Source organism: Dermacentor silvarum, chromosome 10 (assembly GCF_013339745.2).
Source record: "Dermacentor silvarum isolate Dsil-2018 chromosome 10, BIME_Dsil_1.4, whole genome shotgun sequence".
Taxonomy (NCBI): domain Eukaryota; kingdom Metazoa; phylum Arthropoda; class Arachnida; order Ixodida; family Ixodidae; genus Dermacentor; species Dermacentor silvarum.
In genome coordinates, this window is record NC_051163.1 from 77937422 (window position 1) to 77962169 (window position 24748).

The 24748-nt window shown below is 50.2% G+C and overlaps 1 pseudogene; it reads right to left on the minus strand.

The window, feature by feature from the left end:
• Window positions 1-2752: 2752 nt before the first annotated feature.
• Window positions 2753-3753, minus strand: LOC119431650 (E3 SUMO-protein ligase PIAS3-like; annotated as a pseudogene).
• Between the last annotated feature and the right edge of the window lie 20995 nt (window positions 3754-24748).

The window sequence follows — 24748 nt, forward strand, 5'->3', positions numbered from 1 at the left end:
GTACTCGAACCCACGACCTTTGGTGGGAAAGAACAAGTAATAGGAAGTAACTGCACGTTAAAGGCGGTCAAAATTCGCTCGGAGTCCCCCACTACGGCATGCCTCATAATCGTATCGTGGTTTTGGAACATATAAAACACCAGAATTTAATTTTTAATCTCACGACGCATCCGAATGAGAATGTCAAGTGATATAATTAATTTCTCGTGAGCGCGCACGCTTTCGCATTCATTCTCTTTAGCGTATGCTAAAGTGACTGTCAACTTTTTGAACAATTCAACAAACATCAACTGGGAATCGCATTTCAAAAAACGCGCTTTTTTGTTTGCTACAGCCATCTTTTCCTTGCTTTCTAATCGATGGTTAAAATCTCGGGAGAAAAAGTGCATTCTCGCCTAGATCTCAGTTCCTCAGGACTCAAATAAAGTTCTTGTCATGTCATGTGATGTCACAAGTTGCAGCGGAAGCACACGTCGCACGAGCTGCGTCGATAGATCTCGCTGGGACTCACGGGGATTGTGATCACTACGCAATAAAGTTGAGCGCAATGTTACTAGATTTGTTGAAGGGGAAAAAAAAAAAAAAAACATCCGGCACAAGACCACGCCTGCGTTGACTACGCCAGCGTGGCGGCCAAGAAGCCGTAGGCACCGCCGACACCGGCCGACACCTCCGTTATCGCCGTCAAACCGGTCAAACTGCGACGAGCGCGTCCGCGCTTGGCGGTACAGGGAAGGGTGACATCCGCGGCGCCGGAGTTTCAAACTGAAAGAGGTAATCTGCTAACGTTGTGGTTAAAGGGTGTTACCACCCTGAACGGCAAGAGGCGGCGCTGACATCAAAACACCCTAGAATCAAAAACTTTGTAGTGCCCTCTTTCAACAGCATAAGGGGATTGCAGAATTAGTAAGAATAAGGTGAAGAAGAGAATAAAAAAAAAATCCCCGACGATTGCGATACTCCCTAATGCAAAATTTGAGCGTAGCTCTATATACGTACTTCCATTTCGCGGTATATATTGGCTGGCGCGGACAATCTGTCTCGTGCGACATGTTGCAAACGGAGCGAAGTGTGGCGCGACTGCACTGCCTCGCTAATCAGAAGATCGCGAGAGGCAGCGCATGGGCCCGATTCACAGTAGCCGCCGCAGACAGACCTCCGCTCATGCAGCGCTTTGTTTGCATATATATGGTATATCGGTGGCGTCATCGGTGAGCAGACGACGCGCGCTACTCTGGCGCCATCTCGTTGCCGCAGAGCCCGTCTTGCGCGGCACTATTTACGCGTTTGTTCTCACGCTTTTGCCATACCGTCCTCCTCGCGCTCTCTTCGCTATCGCTGTCTTTCATCCCCCGCTGCGCCCCACGTTCGCTCTTTCATTCTTCGCTGTGCTCGTTCGCTCGGTTACGCCGAGGGACGCAGGAACGGGCTCCTAAGAGCTGCGCTTTAAAATGCGCAGTACGCCGCTCGCGCACGAGCACGAAACGGTGGGCAGATATGTTTCGGAGTTACGTACATGTCTTGTTCTGGTGTGCCGTTCCTACAATTTATTTCGGGAATCCCGCTCTTTTAAGGTGTCGCAGTCTGTGTCCGATTAGCTGCTGGCATGGATTTGAGAACCGAATCATAGCTCAAATTCCTGACTGTGGCCTATAAGTCTTAGGATGCATGGGCTCCATTGAAGTGGTAAAACACATAAAAAACTGCAGGGTGCCATATCCTCCGGCAATTCATGGTTGTAAAGACCTTTCGAACCAGAATGACAAACGTCCAGCGCAACGCCAACAAAAACGTCCCATTGCCGGGGGTCTTCCGGCTTCACTCAAGAGGTAGCCTACGTATATCTAAAAACATTGGATACCTTTGTTCCACTCTCATGTGGTGACGGGGAAGAATGAGACACTGCCAGAGGCGTGACTTAAAAATAGCTCTTATTGGGCGAATTTGGGCTCAGAAGTTCAAGTGACACCGAGAGCACAAGCAATCGGCGAAGCACGATCGTGGTAATGCAATCTGCGGGTCAAACGCGTCGTCTATTATTTATACATACATTCCAGCGTAATCACTGGTGATCGAGCAACATTGCAAAGCCTACACCATTATTCGCTTTGTGCATGCAATCTGATTAGACAGAAATGCTTTCGCTATAGAATCGGCGACAAAGAACATTCGAGAAAGTTCCGATAGAGGAATGCGCGTCTCGCCGCAGAGCGATAACTTAATTTTCAACACTGGTTAGGCAGCGAAAAAAAAAAAAACGGTCACCAGAATAACCATGTATACGTGTCAATACGCTTGTCAAGTTGAGCTAAAAAAAATAAAAAAAGGACATGTAAATGACGGGATACATGACCCAATGCAGACTCCTTCCCTATGGGTAAAAAAACTGATGATTAAAACCGATAAAAGTTAAATAAAAATACAGCAATAAAGCTATAAAAACAAACTATAAAAAGAGAGGGGAACGTGAACTGCGCTCTACGCGATCTATATATGTATACGGAGCGGAAAAGCCCCATTTATATAAATAAAATGTTCGTCATGACAGCGACTAGGCCATCTCGGAATAGAAAGCGCAGTAGAAATTAAGCGCCTCGCCGTCACCGTTCCGTAGACTTAATCCCTTTGGCGCGACACCACGCCAAAGATCATGCAACGGGCACTGGGGGACGCACTGGTACGTCTCGCTATGGTTCTGCCCAGCTAGGGCGGATGTTCTGGAGCCATCATATCTCACAAACGTTACGCGCCGCTAGACGGCAGCAAAGCCGGGTGGTGTCGAACTCCTTGCGGTAGATGAAGACGGTGCCGCGGCGCATTTGTCGAGGTTATGAACATTCTGGGACGCCGCCGACGGAGTCCAGGACCCGTCCTCGCGGAACACGACGCTGTCGCAGTCGCCGGGCGCCTCCGCAACGATGTGTGCGAACAGCTTGTCGATGACCAACGACGAGCAGGCGGCCCGCTGACCACACACGGGACACATCCACGTGGGCCTCCTCTCGTTGACCAGCAGGTAGTTGGACGCGTCGAAGCACTGCATGTGCCTGCACGCTCGCGCGCGACACGGAAGACTCATTCGCGTTCTGCCCAGGGGGCAGGTGAGCGAAACTTGCAAGCCAGTCACAGGCGATGCCATCGCAGTTTGCTTGGCGCTGCACATTCATCATCGTTCTCGTCAGGATTACTCTCCGCGGCAGCCCGCTAAGAACCGTCGCTACCGAAAGCTTCCGAACCAGGAACACGACGGCGACGTACTCGCGTTGGCGCACGGGCCGCCAGGTCACAGAAACCAGGTTCTTCACGGAAGGAGACAAAACACAGAAGGAGGTGATGTTGATCAGGAGGCATATCCATTCAGTCGGGGCCCCGTCCGGTAAACTTGGCGGGAATGGATGCTGGCAGTGGAACGAGCAGAGCGTTGACCATTACTGCCAGATCGGAAGGGTAGCTGTCCTCCTGCTCGAGGCTCGTATCGAGCAGACGGAACCGAAGGTGCACTTGCAACTCCGGAGTCGATCCCACGTTCTGCGTCAACGACGAGCGAATGTCCTTCAAGTGCTGCTGCCCGAACTGGAACTGAAGACGCGTTGTCTGGCAGTCTGCGCTCCCGCTGGTTGCGAGGCGCGCTGGCGGGAGGAGTTGGGCCAGGACGTCGTAGAAGGGCAGCCTCTTGAAACGCACACGAGGCTGTGCCGAGCACGGCCGTGTAGCGGGCGCCTCGGCCGTGCCTCCGGGATTCATCGTAAACGGTCGGCCGGGCGGCTATAGGCCCGTATTGTCTTCGCCCCGTGTCAGCTGCGCGGGGCGAAGTTTATCAGCTGCGCGGGACGAAAAAAGTAGCCTCCAGCCAGTATGCGATCTTATAGAACGGTTCGGAAAGCGTTCCGTTCGCCTGGCATTGCGCGATTGGTCAGAATCGACCTTTCTATGACGAAAGCGTGATTATAACCAATCATATTCTGAATCGTTGTAAGATCGCGGCCCTTTGCATAGGCTGAGGGAACAGCACTGGGATGGCCGGAAAGCCAGCTTCTGTTGATAGATCGCGTCTGTAGCTATTACGCCGTTTTCCCGCCTCATTCAAGGTATATAGATCTTGCCTCATTGTCGAATGGCGCACTTTCTTTACCCGATCAGAGTGGTGCGCACACGTGGTCTTTTCGCTCTAACCGCGCACGCGTTACGACAGCATCCGTGAGCCTGCATGGAGCGTCATTAATTGCAATGGCGCCATGTTATTAAGAAGGCGCCGTTTGGTTCTCGATCAGAGCATGCGGCACTTGCGCATAGCGATATTTGGTCGGCAACGCTATATGGGCACCCTGCACTGTTCAGAGGGCGCTACGACGTTTTCATTTTTCACCTCAGCGTCGCCTGACACCGGCCGCTAGAGACGTGATGAAAATGATACACCATTCCAAACGATAGCGGTCATTTCGTCGCTCGTCTGAGTGTTATGCCCTGCGCATGCGCACTTTCGACGTTTTCACAACTCGAACACTCTTGCCCCGTGATAAGCGATCGAAAGTGTCACGGCGAATGTATGCAGCGTCTCTCCAGTTTTGCTTCCACCACTCGTTAGGCTGTGTGTTCTGGCGCTGCTGTCTACTCTGCAATAAAATCCCTATATAAGACTTTACTCTGCAAAGCTTTAGCGCAGGGTGTCTATAACCGCACGCAGATCAAACAGCACACGCTTGTTGAGTACACACTAAGAAAAAAAAATTACAGTCACTTAGGTATCCTTCCGTGATTTAAATGCGAAAACACTATGGCTTCTCTAAGTTAGCACCTTGTTGCTCAGTGGCTATGGTGTTGGGCTGCTGAGCACGAGGTCGATCGCGGGATCGAATCCCGGCATAGCGGCCGCATTTCGATAGGGGCGAAATGCGAAAACACCCGTGTACTTAGATTTAGGTGCAAGTTAAAGAACCCCAGGTCGTCCAAATTTCCGGAGTCCGCACTACGGCGTGCCTAATAATCAGATCGTGGTTCAACACGTAAAACTCCATAATTTAATTTTTTAACCTTAAATTAAAGCTCTACCTTAATCTACCTTGCTCTAATTTGTACCAACCTTAATCCACTTTAATACAACTTATTGCACTTTGATTCACATTCATTCACTTTACTTCATCGTGGGATTTCGCAGTGAAAGCAGCGAAAGTGTGCAGCGCCGAGAACGTGGCGTCATCACTCGATTACGTGGGTTTTGGTACCATCGAATGTGAATGCCGGACAGCCGCCGGATTTTTCGCTTCATGGGGCATATAAGGCTTTCGCCTTAAAAAAGGTGTAAGAAAGGGGTAACAGCTAGTCCACTTTAGACCCCGGAATAGCATCAAGATATATTTACACTCGCGAAAAGCTAGGTACGAGCGAGTTAGTCCGTCTGCAGGTGATTCGTTATACCTTTTCTAACCCCGTTAACATTGTTAACAACCGCCAGTAGCAAAGAATGAGTGGGGGAAAGTCTGAGAGTGCGCTGTCGTTTTGAAAGAAGAGGGTGTAGCCTCGCCTCCTCCCTCCGCCACGCATGCGCAAACAAGTTCTCGTTCACTGGTACTAAAGAAAAAACTTATGTACTGGCCGGTTTTGCTGCATAATAATGGAGCAAGAACGTGACCATATGCGAAATTGTTTACTTGTGAGAAAAAAAAAACACGACATGAACAAAAAGAAAAAAGCTTTGTAATTGCACATGTTACCAAATACCACGTTACGTCCATCAGTTGTGTAGGCCACTGGCGTGTTCATGGCTACGAAGAAGCCGTGCGATTTCATTAACACCTCGCCCACGTGCCGTTGCTTGACTGTTGTCCAATACGGCGGGCCAAATGAGCAAAATTTAAACAGAGAAATGCGCTACAGGTAACAAATTATATGACATGCATTCACCATTTACTTAGCTTTTAAGCAACATTTATATCATTTTGAAGGTTATCAGAGGTAATGGCCGACGATTTTGAATGTCATTGAAGAAAATAAATTTCAAGGCGCGTGTCGTTACGTCCACGTGAAAAAGAAGCAATTGAGACATCTAAGCAACTTGAATTAAAATATTTAAAAAAATGTCGCAGCATCGACTGCGATAGCAAATTACTATACATCTATGCGAAGTAAGGATATTAGTTTTATCGGCCGTATAAACTTGCAAACATTCGCTTACTAACTAAATTAACAAGCACGGTGTCACGCGCGCACAGGTAAACAGAACACATCTCGCTCGATGACCGCGGAAACTCGCTGACAACGCTGGAGTGAGGAAGCGTGGTGGCGGCATGCCGCGAGCGAATTGACCTTCGTGGCTGCACTATAAAAAAAGTTATAACCCTTTGGGTTGTTTCTTGCCCCCAAATTAACAATAATCGTCATCTGCCTTGCTTGCGTTTCCTTTCTTGAAAACTCGCTCGCTACTTTCCTGCCGAGAATGCTAGCTGTGTCAGGCTGATAACGCGCAAGCCTTTCGTCACTAGGAAGTACCGGGCTCGCATCGTTAAAGAAAGGGAATGCGGACAAGACAGATGACGATTATTGTTTGGAGACAAGTACGACCCAAAGGGTGTAAACTTTTTTAGGGGCGAAGCTCCTTAGGGTCGAGCCTTGTCCCTCGTCGCGCCGTCGTAGCCACGCTAGTACTCGCCGCTCCCGCTAGAGGCGCAGCTGTGCTCTCTTTCTCGTTCCCGACGCGCTCTCTCTCTCGTCCGTAGCTAGGGGCGCTGCGGTGCACAAGGACTATATAAGCGCTGTATATACTGTACATGTACAGTATATATATATATATATATATATATATATATATATATATATATATATATATGTGTGTGTGTGTGTGTGTGTGCGTGTGGTATATGTACGCCACGCTCCGTCTACCGGAAGCCGGCTTCCGGAGAACGCTTCCGGCGTTTTGCCCGAATGATCCCCGGCCGGTGCTTCGTCCACTCATCATCATTCACTTCGTGGATATGCGGTGTTTTTTTAGAGTGTGTCTCTCGCTTCAACGCGAAACGCGAACTAAACGTAGAAAGCACAGCGCATACGAAGCTACCAGCACTCGGCGTATTTATTCCACATCGCAGATCGCTTTGAAGATGAGGCCCGCGCGGGTGCGCAATTTGTCCACGTCGCAGATCGCTTTCAGGATACGGCACCCGCGCGGCCGCGCCGCAAACAGCAGCCGCCGAAGCAGAAGCCCCCCCCCCACCATGCTCGCGCGCGACAGGAGACGGTGCGCTTCCGCCCCGCTTTCCTCCCTCGCGCGCACAAGATTGAGCCGCGATCGTCGTATGACCCTCGCAAGCTTTCACTCGCACATACTGCGTACGGCGCGCGGCGATAATGTTATCGTGTTTGGACTTTACACGAAACATCACGGCGACGCCGACGGCAGAAATACGCTTGGAGTGCTTATATAGTTGCTATCGAAATAAAACGATGGAAACTCCCAAAAGGGACAATGACTATAATAGTCCGTGAAAACAGTGCGTGAAAAAAAAAGATTGACTCGTCATCCCGACCCTGCGAAAGTGGATGTCCAGAATAGCTGTTGCAAAATTGCAGAGGGGGTTATGCAATGTTTCACTGATGATTCGGATGCCTGCTTTGAGCTTGTTCTTTATTGAAACGTATGCTATTCTGTGTGTTATAATCGTGATTTCAATGAATGTATCAAATGTTCGCTTCACTTTGCTGAGCGCTTGTAGCCTCTGCCGTATACGGGATATGAGGCATTGCATTTTTACAGCGAGGCTGTTATAGGCTAGGTTCCAGGAAATCGCGTCCGGCAAAGGAAGTAGATAGATAGACCGGAAGTAGATCAACAATTTCAGACGCGTCGCGCCACCTTGTGGCGACGTATGAAAGCGTCGATGGCGGTGTTCTTAAACTTCAGGATCGTAAAAAAGTTTGCACCACACAGCGCTTTTCGCATGAATTTACGTTTGCTTTTTCATTACGTGACGTAGCTCACCCTGGCGACCATGTGAGCGCGTCAGCGCTAGTACGCGCGTGGCGAATGGTTAAAAACAAGAACAAAAAAAAAAACCGTCATAGTCTCTCTTATATCATGTGTAGGTTCTTTGTCTGTGCGTTAGCGCACATCGTGGCGGCGGGAGGAGACCACCGACGATGAGTGGGCCGCGGACGCCAAGCGTATAAGCGTGCTGCCCGCCAGGACCGCGAGGCGGAAAGAAATGCGAACCGTCCATGCATATGGCCCCGATCCCGCAAACTTGGAACGTTTCACCGGAGAAAAGGTCAATCACCTCATACACAGCTTCGCTGGTCATGCACCTTCACAGAGTGGAATGGCACTGAATTTTTTTGCCTGCTTACGGAGATATATGAGCCATTGCATTTTTGCTTGCTCACGCGAGTAAAGTCCTTAGATTTTCTGCTCTATAAAAAAGCAAAAAAAAAAAAAAATCTAAGGACTTTATTTACGAGGTATGATGTATTGCTGATGATGATAGATGCTTGTTTGAGCTTGTTCTTTATTGAAACGTACGCTGTTCTGTACGTTGTGTGCGTGATTACAATGATTGAATGCACTGTTCGCTTCACTTTGCTGAGTGCTTGTAGCCTCTGCATTGCGAGGGAGGTGAGCCATTGCATTTTTGCTTGCTTAGGGGTTTATGAGAAAATGCTGTAATATTAATTTTTGTTCCTGTTCACGGACACGAAAAATGCCGACAACCGAGAGGCCAACAGCTTGGCTGTAAAATAAAACACAGTATATAGAGCAGAGACTTTGGGAGAATGACGCTTTATAGACGTTCAAAACGCGGAAATAAAAGGAAAATCTGACAGTTTTCTTACAGAGTCACTTTCTCGACGTGTTTGCGAGTTTGTGTCAGATTAATTTTGATTGAATAAGGTATTTCGATAGTTTGCTGCATGTCGAATCTGATTCATAGCTCCTCAAAGCATCACGCTGGCTCAAAGTTAGCTTACCGCACTCATGCGGCTTTGGGGAATATTTGCCTAGGGGCTAAGATTGTGCTATGATTGTAAAGATTGTGCTATGAGAGAGGTAAGTGGGGCGGGAAGTGTTCCCTGCAGAAGTTTGCGACAAGCGTCCATCAGCTCACGTTTGATTGTGGCAAAAGGGACTATTATTTCTGGACAAATTTAAAAGCTTCTGGAACGGAACGAGTTGGTACGTACGCGCCGGCATTTCCGTCGAACCTTCGTGATGGCACCGACGTCACGTTCTGCAGTTTACGTCAAGCAGGTTGGCCACAGAAGAATCGTCAAGTGGGCGAGTTGGTGAAGTATCATAATGGAAAAGGTGCTCGAAACGGGACAGGGACACACACGTACACACACGCACATAAACACAGACACACAAAAACGACGACTATTGTTCTGTATCTCTTTCAATAAAAAAAATGATATGCAGATCCCACGTACTGTGGGAATCGAAGTTACGCGATGCATTTTGCAGGTAGCTGGCTACGCGTCGTCGACCTTGCGGCGGCGCGCCTCGACCGGCTCTTTGACTTTCTCGAGTGAGTGAAATAACTTTTATTGGAGGTCCGGCGAGGACGCGAACTCGTCGCGCACCCGGCTAGTCCCACGTCGAGACCGGCAGGGCTAGTCCACCGGCCCGGTCGCGGGCACGCCGGACAGCCAGGATTTGCTTGTCTAGAGCAAGGCATACGCAGAAGCGAGTCCCGCGTCCTCCCTGCTGAACTTGGGGCACCTCGACCCGCACTCCCAGAGCATGTGTGCTAGAGTGGAGGTCTGCCCGCAGGACGGGCAGGGGTCGTCGCGATATACGTCAAGATAAACTTCGTGTAGAACGGCCAGACACGGATATGTGCCGGTCTGTAAAAGTCTAAGAGAAACGATTTACGCCCTAATCAATTTGGGGTGAGTTAGTGGAAAGACCCTTCTAGACATGTAGAAGAATTATGTTACCTCGTTGTGAGTAGCGGGAGCATCCCTGTGGGCGTAGGCGGGAGGCGTGTCGGCTCTCCTTACAGAGGAAACACGGTCGGTGAGGTCGCGCGCAGCCTCTTGAGCAGACGCATTGAGGTTCGGAGGAGCACCCTCGACCGACCCTACGTGAGCGGGAAACCAGTGAATCGAATGATGCGCGAGAGCATCCGGACTGGAGACGCTAAGACGACGAGCAGCTTGCTCGGCGATGCGACCCTTCTGAAAAGCCCTAACTGCCGTTTTGGAATCGCTATAGATCTCGGACCCATGACCGCCTAGCAGGGCGAGGGCCAGGCGCGGATCCAGGGGGGATGTCCGGATGTCCTGACCCCCCCTCAGATTTCTGCATCGCCCCCTCGCTGACAGGGGGATGGCCCTGTCGCAAAAAAAAAATATGGTCACCAGCATTCTTCAAAAGTATTTTTCGCGAGTACCAGTGGTATCAGCCATGTAGAAGTAAAGCTTACTCGCTCACAAGCTTAGTTGTATTCCGTAGGAGTGTGGTGTCGCGAAGTTGCCATAGTTATTTTTTCTCATGAACACCTTGGACCTCCTGGCGCCTGGCGTGCCTTACTCGTCCCGTCGGTGGCGTCGAATGAACGAGGGGACGTCCCTTTTGCCAAACATGCCGAGGTCCGCTCGAGCGCCTTCGCGCCTGATTAACTTAGTTTCCCCTTGGGTTGTCAACGGTTGCCTCATTGGCTGTCATCGGTTCCGTGACGAACCTGCTTAATGAAAGAGATCTCTTGCTGAAGTGTTCATATATAAATAATAACAACTAACAGCTAAACTAAGGACTACGCATAGGCAACTTTTTTTAACTGTAGCACTCATTGTGATCACAGTTACACGTTGACAATATCCAGTACGAGCACAGTACCGTTCGTACGCTACAAGTTTTTCATGGTAACTTCGCAGTTTTATTGTCGTACATTAAGCATAGGAGGCTCAAGCTCACCGGATCCGTTTGTCTGAGTGGGCGTTCTCGCGAAGCGGGGCGAAGCCTCGAGCCGCGGCTGCAAAGTGGGGGAGCGTGACGTCAGCGGCCAACGCCAGCGCGCGGGCCTAGGATGGCGTCGCGTGGTTAGAGAAACGGGAGCAGATGCGCGCCTTGTGTAAAAGGATGACGTCGCGTGGGAAACAAAACATGAAGACGCTGGCTCGCGCTCTCGCCTACTACACCACATCGTTATTCTTCTAGGTGGCGTCGTGAGTCTTCATACGCGGTGATTCGCATATCGTAAACAACCAGCGTAGTGGTTGCTGCGTTGGAGCGGACCGTGACTCCCGTATTCAAGAACGTTCCTCTAGTCAACACACCACCACGACTCAAGAGAGAAGATGGCACCGCCATCCCTCCCCAGAAGTGGCCACTGAGTGAGCTTCATGATCATTCACGGCTATTCATGAGAATTGTCGCGTCTTTATTCTCGATTATTCTGCGCAGTACGATAATTGAAATTTGGAGTCTGATATCTCGGAGCACGGACACGCTAGAATAATTCTTCCGACTGATACTGTGTAGAAACTCGACTGTCTCTAAGTTTTCAATACAAACATACCCACTTACTGCAGTCAACAAAAAATAACTGTTCAATTTTAGTTAATTGGGCTGCTCACAGCGATAATTATCATCTCACTTTGTGCCCCCTTAGCCACATAACTTATTTGCACAGGTGGTCTTCGCATGCCTCCCAGTGCCTAACTTTAAGAAAACCATAAAGCTTAGTTTTTAACACCCTGTATTATCAGGCGCAGCCGCCAAGCACATGGCTGTATTGGGTAACGTCCTTTTCCTATAAGCTCGGAGAAACCGATACCTGGCTTCGCTACAGGTCTTCTTCCTCTTTCTGGGGTTTTACGTGCCAAAACCAGTTCTGATTATGAGGCACGCCGTAGTGGAAGGCTCCGGATTAATTTTGACCACCTGGGGTTCTTTAACCTGCACTACAACGCAAGAACACGGGCGTTTTTGCATTTCGCCTCCATCGAAATGCGGCCGCTGCGGCCGGTGTTTGATCCCGCGATCTTGTGCTCAACGCCTGAGCTGACTGAGCCACCACGGAGGGCTACAGGTGTTGCTTTAGCCGTATAAAACACGGTTTTATCGTGAGGAAAAACGGTAAATTTCGGTAAATAAGAAAGGCTACTATCATCATCATCATCATCATCATCATCATCATCATCATCATTGACAGAAGCTGACCCCCCCCCCCTCAGAAAAAACCTGGATCCGCCCCTGGCGAGGGCGATGGCGGCTTGCTCGGCGACTTCGGGGTCTGTAGTGCGAATCGAAGCGCTATTGGAAATACTGCCGCTGGAGTCGACCACGACGACGGCAAAGGTCTTCCCATCGCTGTACTCCGCGGCGTCGACGAAGCTTGCTCTGATGCCTTGTTGCTTGATCTGCTTGAGAATCGCTACTGCTCTCGCCTTGCGTCTGCCCTCGTTGTGGACGGGATTGACGTTTCGAGGCACGGGGGCCACTTCGAACTTGTCTCGAATGCACCTAGCGATCGGGCCTAGTGGTAGAGCGCCCGCCTCGGCTGCGGGAGGTTGTGGGTTCGATTCCCACCGCGGCCGGGCACCCACTGTTTCAAATGGGTACAAGCGTACCCCGGCCTGGCGTTCGGCTTCCTTCAGGGGTGATACGCTTGGGAAAAGGAGCCTGCGCCCTGAATTCCCGTCGAAACCCTCGTGAGCACAGAAAAAAAAAAAAAAAAAAGAGATTCCGCAGGAGGGTAACCCAGCTCTTCGAGGATGCGTTTACATGCCGCTGTGGTGGTCAGGCGAGCGAGTTGCGCGCGTTCTTGGGCTTCGGCAATCTCCTCGGCGGTGTTGTGTACTCCCAGCTTGAGGAGATCTTCGGTATGGGTCCTAATGGGTAGCCCGAGAGCCTTTTTGACTACTTTGCGGATGAGAGCGTTGAGCTTGTCTCGCTCCGCTCTGAGCCAGTTGTGCATATATATATATATATATATATATATATATATAAATTGTGTACGTGAAGTGGCATGATACGAAGGCGTTGATCAGGCTGAGGAGACTGGCTTCCTTCATGCCTCGATGTCTGTTTGTGATTCTGCGAACGAGGTGGAATGCGTTGTCCGTCTTTGCGATGATCTTGCGGAAAGCCGTTCCGTTCCCGCCGTTGAATTCGACAAACATGCCCAGGACCCGAATGACGTCGATCCTTGGTATCACCTCTCCGTCACAAGTGCGAAGACTGATGCTGCTTTTGGAGACTGGCTTCCAGTCTTTGGGGTCTGCCTCCCTTCTCTTTTCTGTAAAGCAGAAGCTCCGACTTGGCGGGGGAGCACCGAAGTCCGGTGGGGCGGAGATACTCCTCGATCACGTCGATCGCCTCCTGCATGGCTTCTTCGACTCTGCCCTCAAAGCCCCCGGCACACCAGATGGTAATGTCGTCGGCGTAGATGATGTGCTTGACGTACTCGACGCGTGCCAACCTCTTGGAGAGACGAATCATACAGATGTTAAATAGTGTGGGGGAGATTACGGTGCCCTGAGGAATGCCCCGTGCTCCGGGGGGCACATCTTCGATGACTTCGAGCAGGAGGCTCATTGTGGAGTTCGGACATGCTGAGGGTCAAAAAGAACGTGGACTTGCCTAGCTGCTCGAACATTGCAAACACGTTCCCCTTCCTCTGCAACACGTAGTACCCCAGTAGTACGCCATCCTCGAGCTGCTCAAGTAAACCTCTTGGGAACGCAATGTCCGAGTTGACGCATATCTCGACGAAGCTGCGGTATTCCAATTCTAATAGCTTCTTTGTGAGCGTCAGGAGCCGGTTGGCGTGCACGGAGTGTGGAGAGAGAGAAACAACTTTTATTGGAAACGGCAAGTGTAAGAGGAATTTATCTCCTCTCCCTTAGATGGCGGCTAGGAGCCCTTGGGTCCTAGCGGCATCTTCGGCTTTCCTGATGACTTGTAGTTGATGCTCGCTGCCTGAACTGAGCAGCGCGGTCTTCCACTATTCCGCGTTGTTTGGCCCCTCCACTGTTCGTATACTGTTGTTTGGCCCCTCGCTGTTGTGCAGAGGGAACCCCCATTCGGTGTTCCGACACAGACATACCCGTATCTTCTTACGCACGCCATCTGGCTCGGCGAAGGTAGTATGCGAAAATCGGAGGCGAGAGTCGGACGACGGAGCTCGAATGACGACTATGCCTCGACCACGCCGGCAGCGCGAACGTGAGCCGTTCGCGCTGCACCTAGCGCTCAAGCAACTCAAGCACCTCAATACCCAGCAGCTCAACTTGGTAGGTATCGCCAGCCCCACCGGCGTATGTAGGATAGATAGATAGATAGATAGATAGATAGATAGATAGATAGATAGATAGATAGATAGATAGATAGATAGATAGATAGATCGCAACGCTTGAAACAGCGAAGCTGGGCGATCGTAGCCCAGCATTTTCCGGAAGTGCGCGCGAACTTTTCATCTTATTACTCATGATGATGATGATAATTTATTTGCGCGCGTCTCGGACTTACGGCCGTCACTGTGCATTGCATAGCGCAGCTTGCAACACCGACACCGCATTCCAATGCCGATACCGCGTTCTGAGAGGCGCGCTCCGTGAAATGCGTCTCTCTCATAGCGCGCAAAACCTGTTCACCTCGCAGAGCACGAGCGTACGAACGCGTCAGCTGTGGACGAAGACGACGACGTTCGAACGCAATCATATGGTTCGGATAAATGCATGCTCTGCAGGCGGGGCTGTAAAGCCTAGTGGTTACGACACTGGCTTTGGGACCGGTGGTATGCGGGCTCGAATCCCGCCTCGGCAAGAAAGTTTGCTTTCTTTTCATTCTTGGTAGTTCCTTGCTACGCACCACAAATTACGGCTGGCTTAAACAGCTTCGCTGTTAAAAGTTGCAGTTTCGCCGAAATAGAGAAGCATCGATTGCGATAGCAAATTAGTGAAATGCTATACGAAGTAAGGATAGTGGTTTAATCGGCCATATTGTAAACATATATAGGCATACGAACTAAACTAATAAGCATGGTGTACGTCATGCGCGCACGAACAAATACGAACACATCTCACTCGATGACCGCGGAATCTCGCTGTCAGAACGCTGGAGTAACGAAGCGCGACAGCAGCAGCGAGTGAATTGACCTTCGTACCACCTCTCGCATCAACGCAAACTAAGCCGCGAAAACACAGCGCGGCGGACTCTGTCCCCGTCGCAAAGGGCTTTCAAGATACAGTGGCCCGGGCGGGCGCGCGCGGCCGCTGAGGCTGCGCAGAGTAGAACGCCCCCCCCCCCCCCCCACCTCCCTTTCCTACCCCTTGTTCCTTGCGCGCGACGGAAGACGGCGAGTTTCTTCCCGGCTTTCATCCCTTACGTGCGCGAGATTGAGCCGCGATCGCCATCTCGCACGTATACAGCATACGGCGCGCGGCGACGATTTTATCGCCCTTTACGGACCTAACGGTGATGGCGACACCGACGGCGTCAGAAATGCGCCTCGAGTACCCATATAGTTGCTGTCGCAATAAAAAGATTTTGAAGAGAGCGGTGGAGGAGGAAACAACTTTATTTTGCTAATTTGGCTTAGTGAGGGGTGGCTACCAGGTGATGCCTCACAGCCACCTCCTCGGCTCCTTTGATGGCCCGAAGTTGAACCTCCAGGTTTGGGTTCATAAGTATCGCTTCCCATGCTTCAGGCGAGGGAGCGGCCAGGAGATCTGGTGGGGGGGGGGGGGGATCTTCTCTGCAGTATCAAAGAATATGATTTAGGGAGGCTATGGACCCACATAATGAGCAATGTGGGTCTGTCAAGTCAGGATGAAAGTGTGCGTATATTTGTGGGCTGGGAAAGGAGTGCGTTTGGAGTCGGCGCCAGGTGACTTCTTGTCCTTTGGTGAGCTTGGGATGAGGTGGGGGTTTTGTCCGTCTTGCGAGGCGGTAGCATTGGGCAATATCGTGGTATGCGGTCAGTGGCTCACTGACCAGGTCCGCTGGGTAAGAGACGGGACCCACCGCTCGGCTGACGAATCCTCGAGCACACTGGTGGGCCGCCTCGTTCCCCGGGTTCCGTGCGTGAGCCGGGACCCATATCAATTCAATTGAGGTGGGTTCTTCTGCACTATCTTGTTGTTTAGGGGAGAGTACGGGATGCAATATTCGTAGCGTGGCTGGGGCCACGATTCCACGTGCAAAGTTGGATAAGGCGGTCTTTGAGTCGCTGATTATAGTTGTAAATCCGGCTGCTGCAGTGAGGGCAATGGCCGCCTCTTCTGCCTCCGCCGACTTGAGGGCACGGACAGAACAGGCCGTCCTTATTGGTGTTGCTCGGGGCGTAAATTGGTTGTTGTCGCTGTTCTTGATGATCTTGGGGAGACTAATTACGCTGATTACGTACGTGTTATGTGGCAAGGAATATTGAGCAGCGTCGACGTTTCGGAGTTGGACCCGTGGGTTTTATGCAAGGCTTGAGCTCTTGCTTTCCGTCTGCCGTCGTGATGACCTGCCAGCATGTTCTTTCGTAGTGGCTTGATGATGAACCTCTTTATGATGTTGGGGGGAATGGTGGCAGGATCGTTGTGCGTCGGTGGCCTGCAGCAGATTCTATGCAGGGCAATACAACGACCAATTCAAATTATGTAAAGGTAGGGCGGATCTGCCACATATTCCATGGGCATGCTCGAAGGCGTGCCCATAGAATATGTGGCGTGCTCCTTCTTTGGTACTGCGTCTTCACTTCATCTAAACTTACAGTGCAGGGAAGATGCCGAATGGAGCGAGAGAGAGAGAGATTCAAGTTTTATTGGTGCCAGCCAATAAAAGCGCCAATATCACGAGGGCGGACGCAGCCTCCATCCGCCTAGCAGACGGCCAAGATCCCCTGGGTCTCAGCGGCTGCCTCGGCTAGCTGGACGGCCCAGACCTGGTCTTGCTGGTCTGAGCTGAGAAGCAGGGTCTCCCACTGCTGCCGGTTTTGAATTTTGCGGCCCTCGAAAGGAGCCGCCTTCGAGCATACCCACAGAATATGTGGCAGATCCGCCCTACCTTTACATAATTTGCATTAATTGTTGTATTGCTCTGGATAGAATCTGCTGCAGGGCACCGGGTTAGGATACATGGTTGTTTGCAGGAGGCGCCAGGCCACCGCCTGTTTCCTGCATGGTTAGCGCGGAATGAGCTAAGAGGATAAATGAAACAGTTCGCACACCTCTTCGTTCCGCGCAGTGTCTTCGCTGCACTAACGGTATTGCTGCGGTGAAGACGCATTACCGGGCAATGCCAGTAACGGGGCAGGGAATAGCCTTCAGTTGAACTGTTCCTTACTTGTAACTAGGTTACCGTGGCTTAACTTATAGAAAATCATTAAAGTGTGTCCTACTATAAAATGCATTGTCACCAGTATCATTGGGGAAACCGCCTATGTAATGCATGGCGCGAAATCGCGAATAAACACAGCTGCTTCAAAAATCCTGTATCGTCTGATCGGGGGCATTATATTTTGTCGCTTTCAGGAACTAATGTGCCCGAAAGCTTCCCTGTCGAGCATATTTTTGCCGATTTTGCCCCACATTTCTCCAGTGCTGGCTCGCTCCATAACCTCTTCATGTAATCTTTCAGGAAACCTTAGTGCTCCAAACACCAGGCCCGTTCAGTACACCCGTAACGCAATAAAAGTGGTAGCGAACCTTGTGCTTCTTCTTCTAATTAAGCTGCGGATGATTTGAATGCGCAATGAAGATGATTTAGATATTTACTCTTGACCCCCACTCTCGCCCCCTCCCCCCTCTCTCTTTCTTCGACAATGAATTTTGGTCTCTGGACGCTTTGGATGGTTCACAGGGTCTTGAGACAATGAGCCGACGGGACGGGACCAGGGCCGCGATATTGTGGCGATGCCTTTTCCGATGCTATTCCTTTCCGCGCTTCGTCCGTGGTCACAGTGACGCTCCGACCACGTTATCGATATGATCAGCCGGCCGTGAAAGGCAGGAGAGGGTCATAGGATCAAGCGGAAGGCATCTCTACAAAATCGTGGCCCTGGATCACGTGCGCAGTCCGAAACAAGCCTCCGGATGGAAACTTTATTCGCCCGAATGATAATACGGCAACATGGCCATTATGGGAGGAATTAGAGCGCTTGTGTCCCGTCAGAGTGGGAGAGAGAAAATGTCAGTTTCGCCCAAAAGACGACGCATTGATAGCGATCGCAAATTATTAGACAACTACATGAAGTAGTGTTCGTAGTCGTATTGGCCGTACAAATTGTAGTAATCATTCGCTTACTGATTAAATTAACAAGCATGGTGTCACACTTGCACAGGCGAACACGAACAGATCTCACTCGATGACCGCAAGCACTCGCTGTCACAACGATGGTGTGATGAAGAGCGCCGGCAGCGGAGACGGGAGCGAATTAACGCTTCGTGCTACCTCTCGATTCACCGCGTCTCCGAAGCGTGAGATTACATGACCTCCAACAGTGGGAATATATAGTGCACGTGGAACCACAAGCCATCTCGGCTCTCCCTGACATTGCACCCACCGCAGATTACGTGCAAGATACGCTTGCCCTCGCACTCACGGCACGCCGGGGCGTGATATAATCTTATCACACTTGAACTTTGTGCGGAACATCACGGTGACGGCGACTGCAAAAATTTGCCTCGAGTGTCCATATAATTGCCATCGCAATAAAAAAAATCGGGCTGTAAGATTAGAGCAGGGTCCATGGGAGTATGCAGGCATAGAAATAGGCATGGGTGCAAGGTGAAGGAGTGATACGTGGTCGGCTAGACGGCTATTTTCTTGGACCCAGACTTTGATGGCGAACTGGGACTAGTTGTGAAGTATATATATGGTCTTTTCATTATGTCGTCTGTATTTTTTTTTTACTTCGAACAAATGTTTTTTTTAATATCGCCTGTGACTGACAGCGTCGTTCTGTCTTTTGAGACGCACTTCTGGGAAGCGGAATTCTCTTCCATAAAAAAAGTGCATTTTCGCCCGGAAGGCGAAGCATTGATATAATCTCGACCGGGTGAGGTGGGTCGTCACCGCAGGAATCAGGAGACGACGATGAAGGCGGGCATCGTGATGATGAAAAATAGAAAAGATTGTATTCACTTCATTGGTACATGGTTTTGACTCTATCCGAGTCTCGAGCGGTTCTGATTAACACGGGGGCCAGGACGGCCTTAAATCCCCTCGTGGTGGCCGGCGTTTCCTTCGGGGAAGTCCTCTCTCCGGTGGTCAAGTTGACGACCTCCTCGCCCTCGGGTCCTCCTTCTTGGTAGCTCGCCGTTTTCGTCTGCTCCGTAGAGGTGAGAGCTCTCTCGGGGCTGAAGGGGATTATCTCGTCACGGGAAAAGCGCTGGGGCTTGCTTCCCACATTGGAGAGATACAGATTCCAGGCATAACCTGCCGATGACTCCTTCGGGGAACTTGTGGAAGTGTCAGACCTCTGTCGGGCAGTCAAGTTGGCGACCTCCTCTCCCTCGGGTCTTCCTTCTTGGTAGCTCGCTGTTTTCGTCTGCTCCGTAGAGGTCAGACGCTCTCTCGGGGATGAAAGAGGATTATCTCGTCACGGGAAAGGCGCTCGAGCTTGATTCCCACATTTCACAGGTGCAGTTCCAAGCCGATCATAACAGCCCGTCCACCGCCACAGGAGGTCTCGAAGGGGTTGCAGCATCCAAGCACCTCGAAGAGACCATAGACCCCGTGCCTCTGCTTTGTTTCGCCGTTCGTTCCAAGGCAGGCCAGGTGACACCCTCTGGAAATAGACCACGCCAAGCCCAAGGCACAACAAACAGAGAGCACCCAACTAACCATGAGAATTGCCAGGTTCACACATGCTTCACACAAAACCTTATCATGATTAAACCTGCAGCCCTCATTCGAGCTTCCCGAAAATAACAAAAGGAAAAAACCAGACTTAAGTGCATATTTCAATTAGCCTAATACCTAACGTTTTTGTTTCTCCTGCCCGGGAAAGCCACATTTATTGAGACACTGAGAGTGCATTGAAAATGATCAGACGGATAAATGCTGCGCAGTGAGTTAGTTACTCTTTGGGTCAATAGTATCTGCCAGTACCAGCGCTTCTGAGGCAAAATGTACTGCGCTCTGATGACCGCTTGAACTCCTAATTAAGCTGATTTATAGAGTGGCATTTAAAGCCAGAAAACAAAAAGCCATACTCTATCTGCAATGGTAGCCGATAAACGCACCTACCCTGTAAGCATTGAATTACACAAAATGGTTTGTTTCTACAAACCTCCATATCAATGCCTATCTACAAAACAGCGCGTTCACGAGCCACCACCGTCGCAAAACCTGCTTCGCAGTTTTATTCGCGTAACTGGCGCGCATAACAATCATCACAACGAATCACCGAGATTAACGCGGAACCTTTGAAATTAAAAGAAATAAGGTCTTAATAACTAACAAATGAAAAAAAAAAGAAATGCTACGTGCTCTATTTACAAATTTACAAACGGGAACCTTATGGAGACGCCCAATTCGGCAATTACTACCTCCTAATGCGCACTCGGCTAGGTCGCAATCTGAAAGTCATTGCGCAATAAAGGGTGCCAGACATACACTGCCCCCTCCCGTCACCTGTCAAGTCGTGTGGCCGCGGCTTTCTTTCGCGTCTCGGAGAGGGAGTCCGTAAACGCGAGGAGAATCGCCATTCTTCCCTTGTCCTTGCTCTCGCGGCGCATTCTCCCTCATTGACTGTTTGACTGGCCCTGTGCGTGCGCGCGTACCTCAGCCAGGTTGCCCCATTCAGCCGCAGTCCTACTCGCGGAGACGCGCCCTTTTCTGATGTCATCCGCCTTAGACGTCTCCGTTTTCTCAACCTCCATAACGAGCCCTTTGACGTTCTGCATGATGGCCTGTTCCCTTTGCTTACGGGCTGCGATGTGGCGTCTTTCTCAAATTTGCGCTGCGCTATATACTTCGCTCGTTTGCGCCGTTTGAAAATTTTTTTCCTCGCCAGGCGGTCACTGAATGTGCCTCTGCTATCCCCGAGTGTCATGTCCCTGCTCTGCTTGGCCGCCATGTCAGTCTCCTCTCCTTTGCGCGGTTCAGGACTGTCGCTCAAATGCGGAAGTACAAGGGAGTTTTTCAGCGCCTCCTTGACCTTTTTAGGGCTGCTGAAACAAGCCTTGTCTCCGCAAGGAACGGCCTCCGGAAGAGCCACTGTTTCCACTTTCGTGGCGCAATCGTTCTCTGCTACCACGATTTCCTGAGCCGTGTTACGCGGGAGAGCTTGGACCGTAGGGTCGCCAAAACTGAGGCCCTTTTCCTTTAGCAGCATTTCTGAGCGATTTGAAAACAAGTAGGGGTATTGTTTGGACAGATTCTGCGATACCGCGGCTTCAGTCATCAATAGTCCGAACGGCCCCTCGATCTTTACGCTGGCTATGGGCAAGCGTAAAGATCACTATGCTCCTCAACTACCTGCCGGATCCACGCATGTTCCCCGGTGAAATCCTCAGGTTGCACATACGCAGGGTGGACGATGTCCATTGTCGCAGCCGAGTCCCTAAGTACCCTACATGGCGTTCCGTTCACTCTGAGGTCGCGAAGGTAGGGTTCTAGGAGCGCTAAGTTGTCGTCATTCACGAAAGAAAAAACAATCCTAGGCTTCCGACAGCCGATCGCAAGGTGTCCAGGCTCCTGACAACGGAAACAGACGACCGGTTTTCTAGCCTCGAATGCCTTTTCTGTTTTTCTTTCGTCTTTCGCTGCGCTAGCTGTTATTCTGGCCTAAATTATCGGTCGTGCCGACCGGCACGTCTTTGGTCTCACTTCCAGCTTTCTCTTTGTGAAAAGGTCGCCTGTTTTCCTCTTTGCTGAATTTCGTCAATGGCCTGCCGCACGTTTTCTCGGATTCGCGACGTGCGGCGAATTCATCTGCTAGTACTGCAGCACGTTCTAAGTCCTTTTCGCCCGACCTATCTTGAATCCACAGGCGCATCTCTTCGCTCAAGGACCCATAGAACTGCTCCATGCAGATTAGCTCAACAACCTTGTCGTGACAACCGAACGCGTCTTCCCCTTTAAGCCACTCGATTAAATTGACTTTCAGTTTATAACTCAAATCTTGAAAAGACTCGTCCGGTGTCCTAACTGCCTCCCGAAAACGGCGGCGGAAAGCCTCCGCTGAGAGCCGATATTTCCTTAGCAACGCAGCTTTTACTTTCTGATAATCCTCTGACTCGTCCTTCGTTAGCCTTGCAATTATTTGGGTTGCTTCTCCAGGAAGAACGGTCAGAATCTGTTGCGGCCAACTCTCTAGTGCTAACCCGTTTCTCTCGCAGGTTCGTTCAAAAATACCGAGAAACAATCCCATGTCATCGTTAACCTTGTACGACGGCATGAGATCCCTTATTTTCACTCTTGCTTCACCTGAATGCCTTTCATCTATTGAGAGGTTATTTGCCGATTGCCTGGCCAGATCCCGCTGCACGTCTAGTTCTTTTAGCTTTAGTTCGTGAGCTTTCTGTTCCTCTCGTTCTTTTATTTCTGCAGCTCTCTGTTCCTCTCGTTCCTTTCTTTCTGCAGCTCTCTGTTCCCTCTCTTCTGCAGCGTTTTGCTCAGCTTTCTCAGCTCGTTTCTCTATCTCTTCCCATGCTTCTGAAATATCGTCCTCAAGAGCCCCGCACTTCTCAATCGCCTCAATAAGCTGTGGCTTTCTCTGACTTTTCCCGACCTCAATTCCCAGCTCTTCACAAAGTAGTAACAACTCTGGCTTTTTCCGTTTGCCCAAATCCATGGTCAATCCCGAACGAGGACTTTCTTACTCTGCTGTGACGTGAGGAAGCTTTCAACAGGAGCCTGCACGTACAGAAACTAATTCGCCGTTTTAGAAAACACACAAGCTAAAACCTGGCAAATCCTGGGTGGAGTATCCCATTGCTGCCAACCAGCTGATATAATCTCGACCGGGTGAGGTGGGTCGTCACCGCAGGAATCAGGAGACGACGATGAAGGCGGGCATCGTGATGATGAAAAATAGAAAAGATTGTATTCACTTCATTGGTACATGGTTTTGACTCTATCCGAGTCTCGAGCGGTTCTGATTAGCACGGGGGCCAGGACGGCCTTAAATCCCCTCGTGGTGGCCGGCGTTTCCTTCGGGGAAGTCCTCTCTCCGGTGGTCAAGTTGACGACCTCCTCGCCCTCGGGTCCTCCTTCTTGGTAGCTCGCCGTTTTCGTCTGCTCCGTAGAGGTGAGACGCTATCTCGGGGCTGAAGGGGATTATCTCGTCACGGGAAAAGCGCTGGGGCTTGCTTCCCACATGGGAGAGATACAGATTCCAGGCATAACCTGCAGATGGCTCCTTCGGGGAACTTGTGGAAGTGTCAGACCTCTGTCGGGCGGTCAAGTTGGCGACCTCCTCTCCCTCGGGTCTTCCTTCTTGGTAGCTCGCTGTTTTCGTCTGCTCCGTAGAGGTCAGACGCTCTCTCGGGGATGAAAGAGGATTATCTCGTCACGGGAAAGGCGCTCGAGCTTGATTCCCACACTTTACAGGTGCAGTTCCAAGCCGATCATAACAGCATCAATTGCGATAGCAAATTAGTAGACAGCGATTCGGAGTAAGAATAGTAGTTTTATCGCCCGTATAAACTTGGATACATTCGCTTACTGACTGAATTAACAAGCATGGTGTCAGCGCACACAAGCAAACATGAGCACATCACACTCGATGACCGCGGACTCTCGCTGTCAAAACGCTGGCGTGAGCAAGCGCGCAGCAGCAGCGAGCGAATTGACCTTCGTGTGGTCTATCGCTTCAACAGAAAATGAGCGACGAAAGCACAGCGCGCACAAAGGCAGAAGCCATCTGCAGATCGCTTTAAAGATACGGCGCGCGCGACCGCCAGCGGCCGCGCAAAGTACAAGTACATGTACTGTGCATGTAGGTACGTAATGACATGTTACTGCAAATTTGTTTTATTGTATCTATTTGGAGGTTATCCCGAAGTTCCGAAGTTCATGGCTGGGCGGAGCATACGCAGAGCGGGTCCATATGTGGCACGTACTAGAAAGGTTGCCTCCCGTTGGCGCTACGACATGGGAAGTAAAGACCAGAAAAACCCACAGTGGAGCAAGCGATTGTTTCTTGAATTATCAAAGGTGGTTTTGGGGCCTTTTAAAGTGCACTACGAAATAGATCGGCGTTCCCGTAAACAATTTCCCAAAAGTGTGGGTTAAGCAATTCGAGGCGAACTTAAATGGAACGTGAGATCATCTTTAAGGATATTTTGGGAACGGATATCTCGAAAGTGACACTATATATTTCACCTGTTTATATATATATATATATATATATATATATATATATATATATATATATATATATATATATATATATCCTCACCAGTTACTGCGATGCATGATCATGTCCTCCGGTAACTCTGGTAGGAAAAGCAAAATATCGGAGTCTACACTTCGACGACACGCTGCCATGGAATGTTCAGATTGAAGAGCTCGAAAGGAGTTTACGTGCTGTGTGCGCTCATTTTTATGCATTAGAATCTTTGTGCGATGCAAGTGTTCGTAAAATGGTTTACAAATCACTTGGTGAATACTAGAAGAAGCAAAGGCGTAAATTGTTATACCGTACCTTATGATCGATTCACGAAGTGATTTGTATAACAATTTTACGAACATTTGCATCGACCAAAGATTCTAAGGCATACTAAAAAAAAAAAAATTACCTATAGGGAGGATATGTCTTGTTGAACATGCACCGGTCGGACATGTTGTTTGTCGAGCAAAAAGTTTTGTTTGACG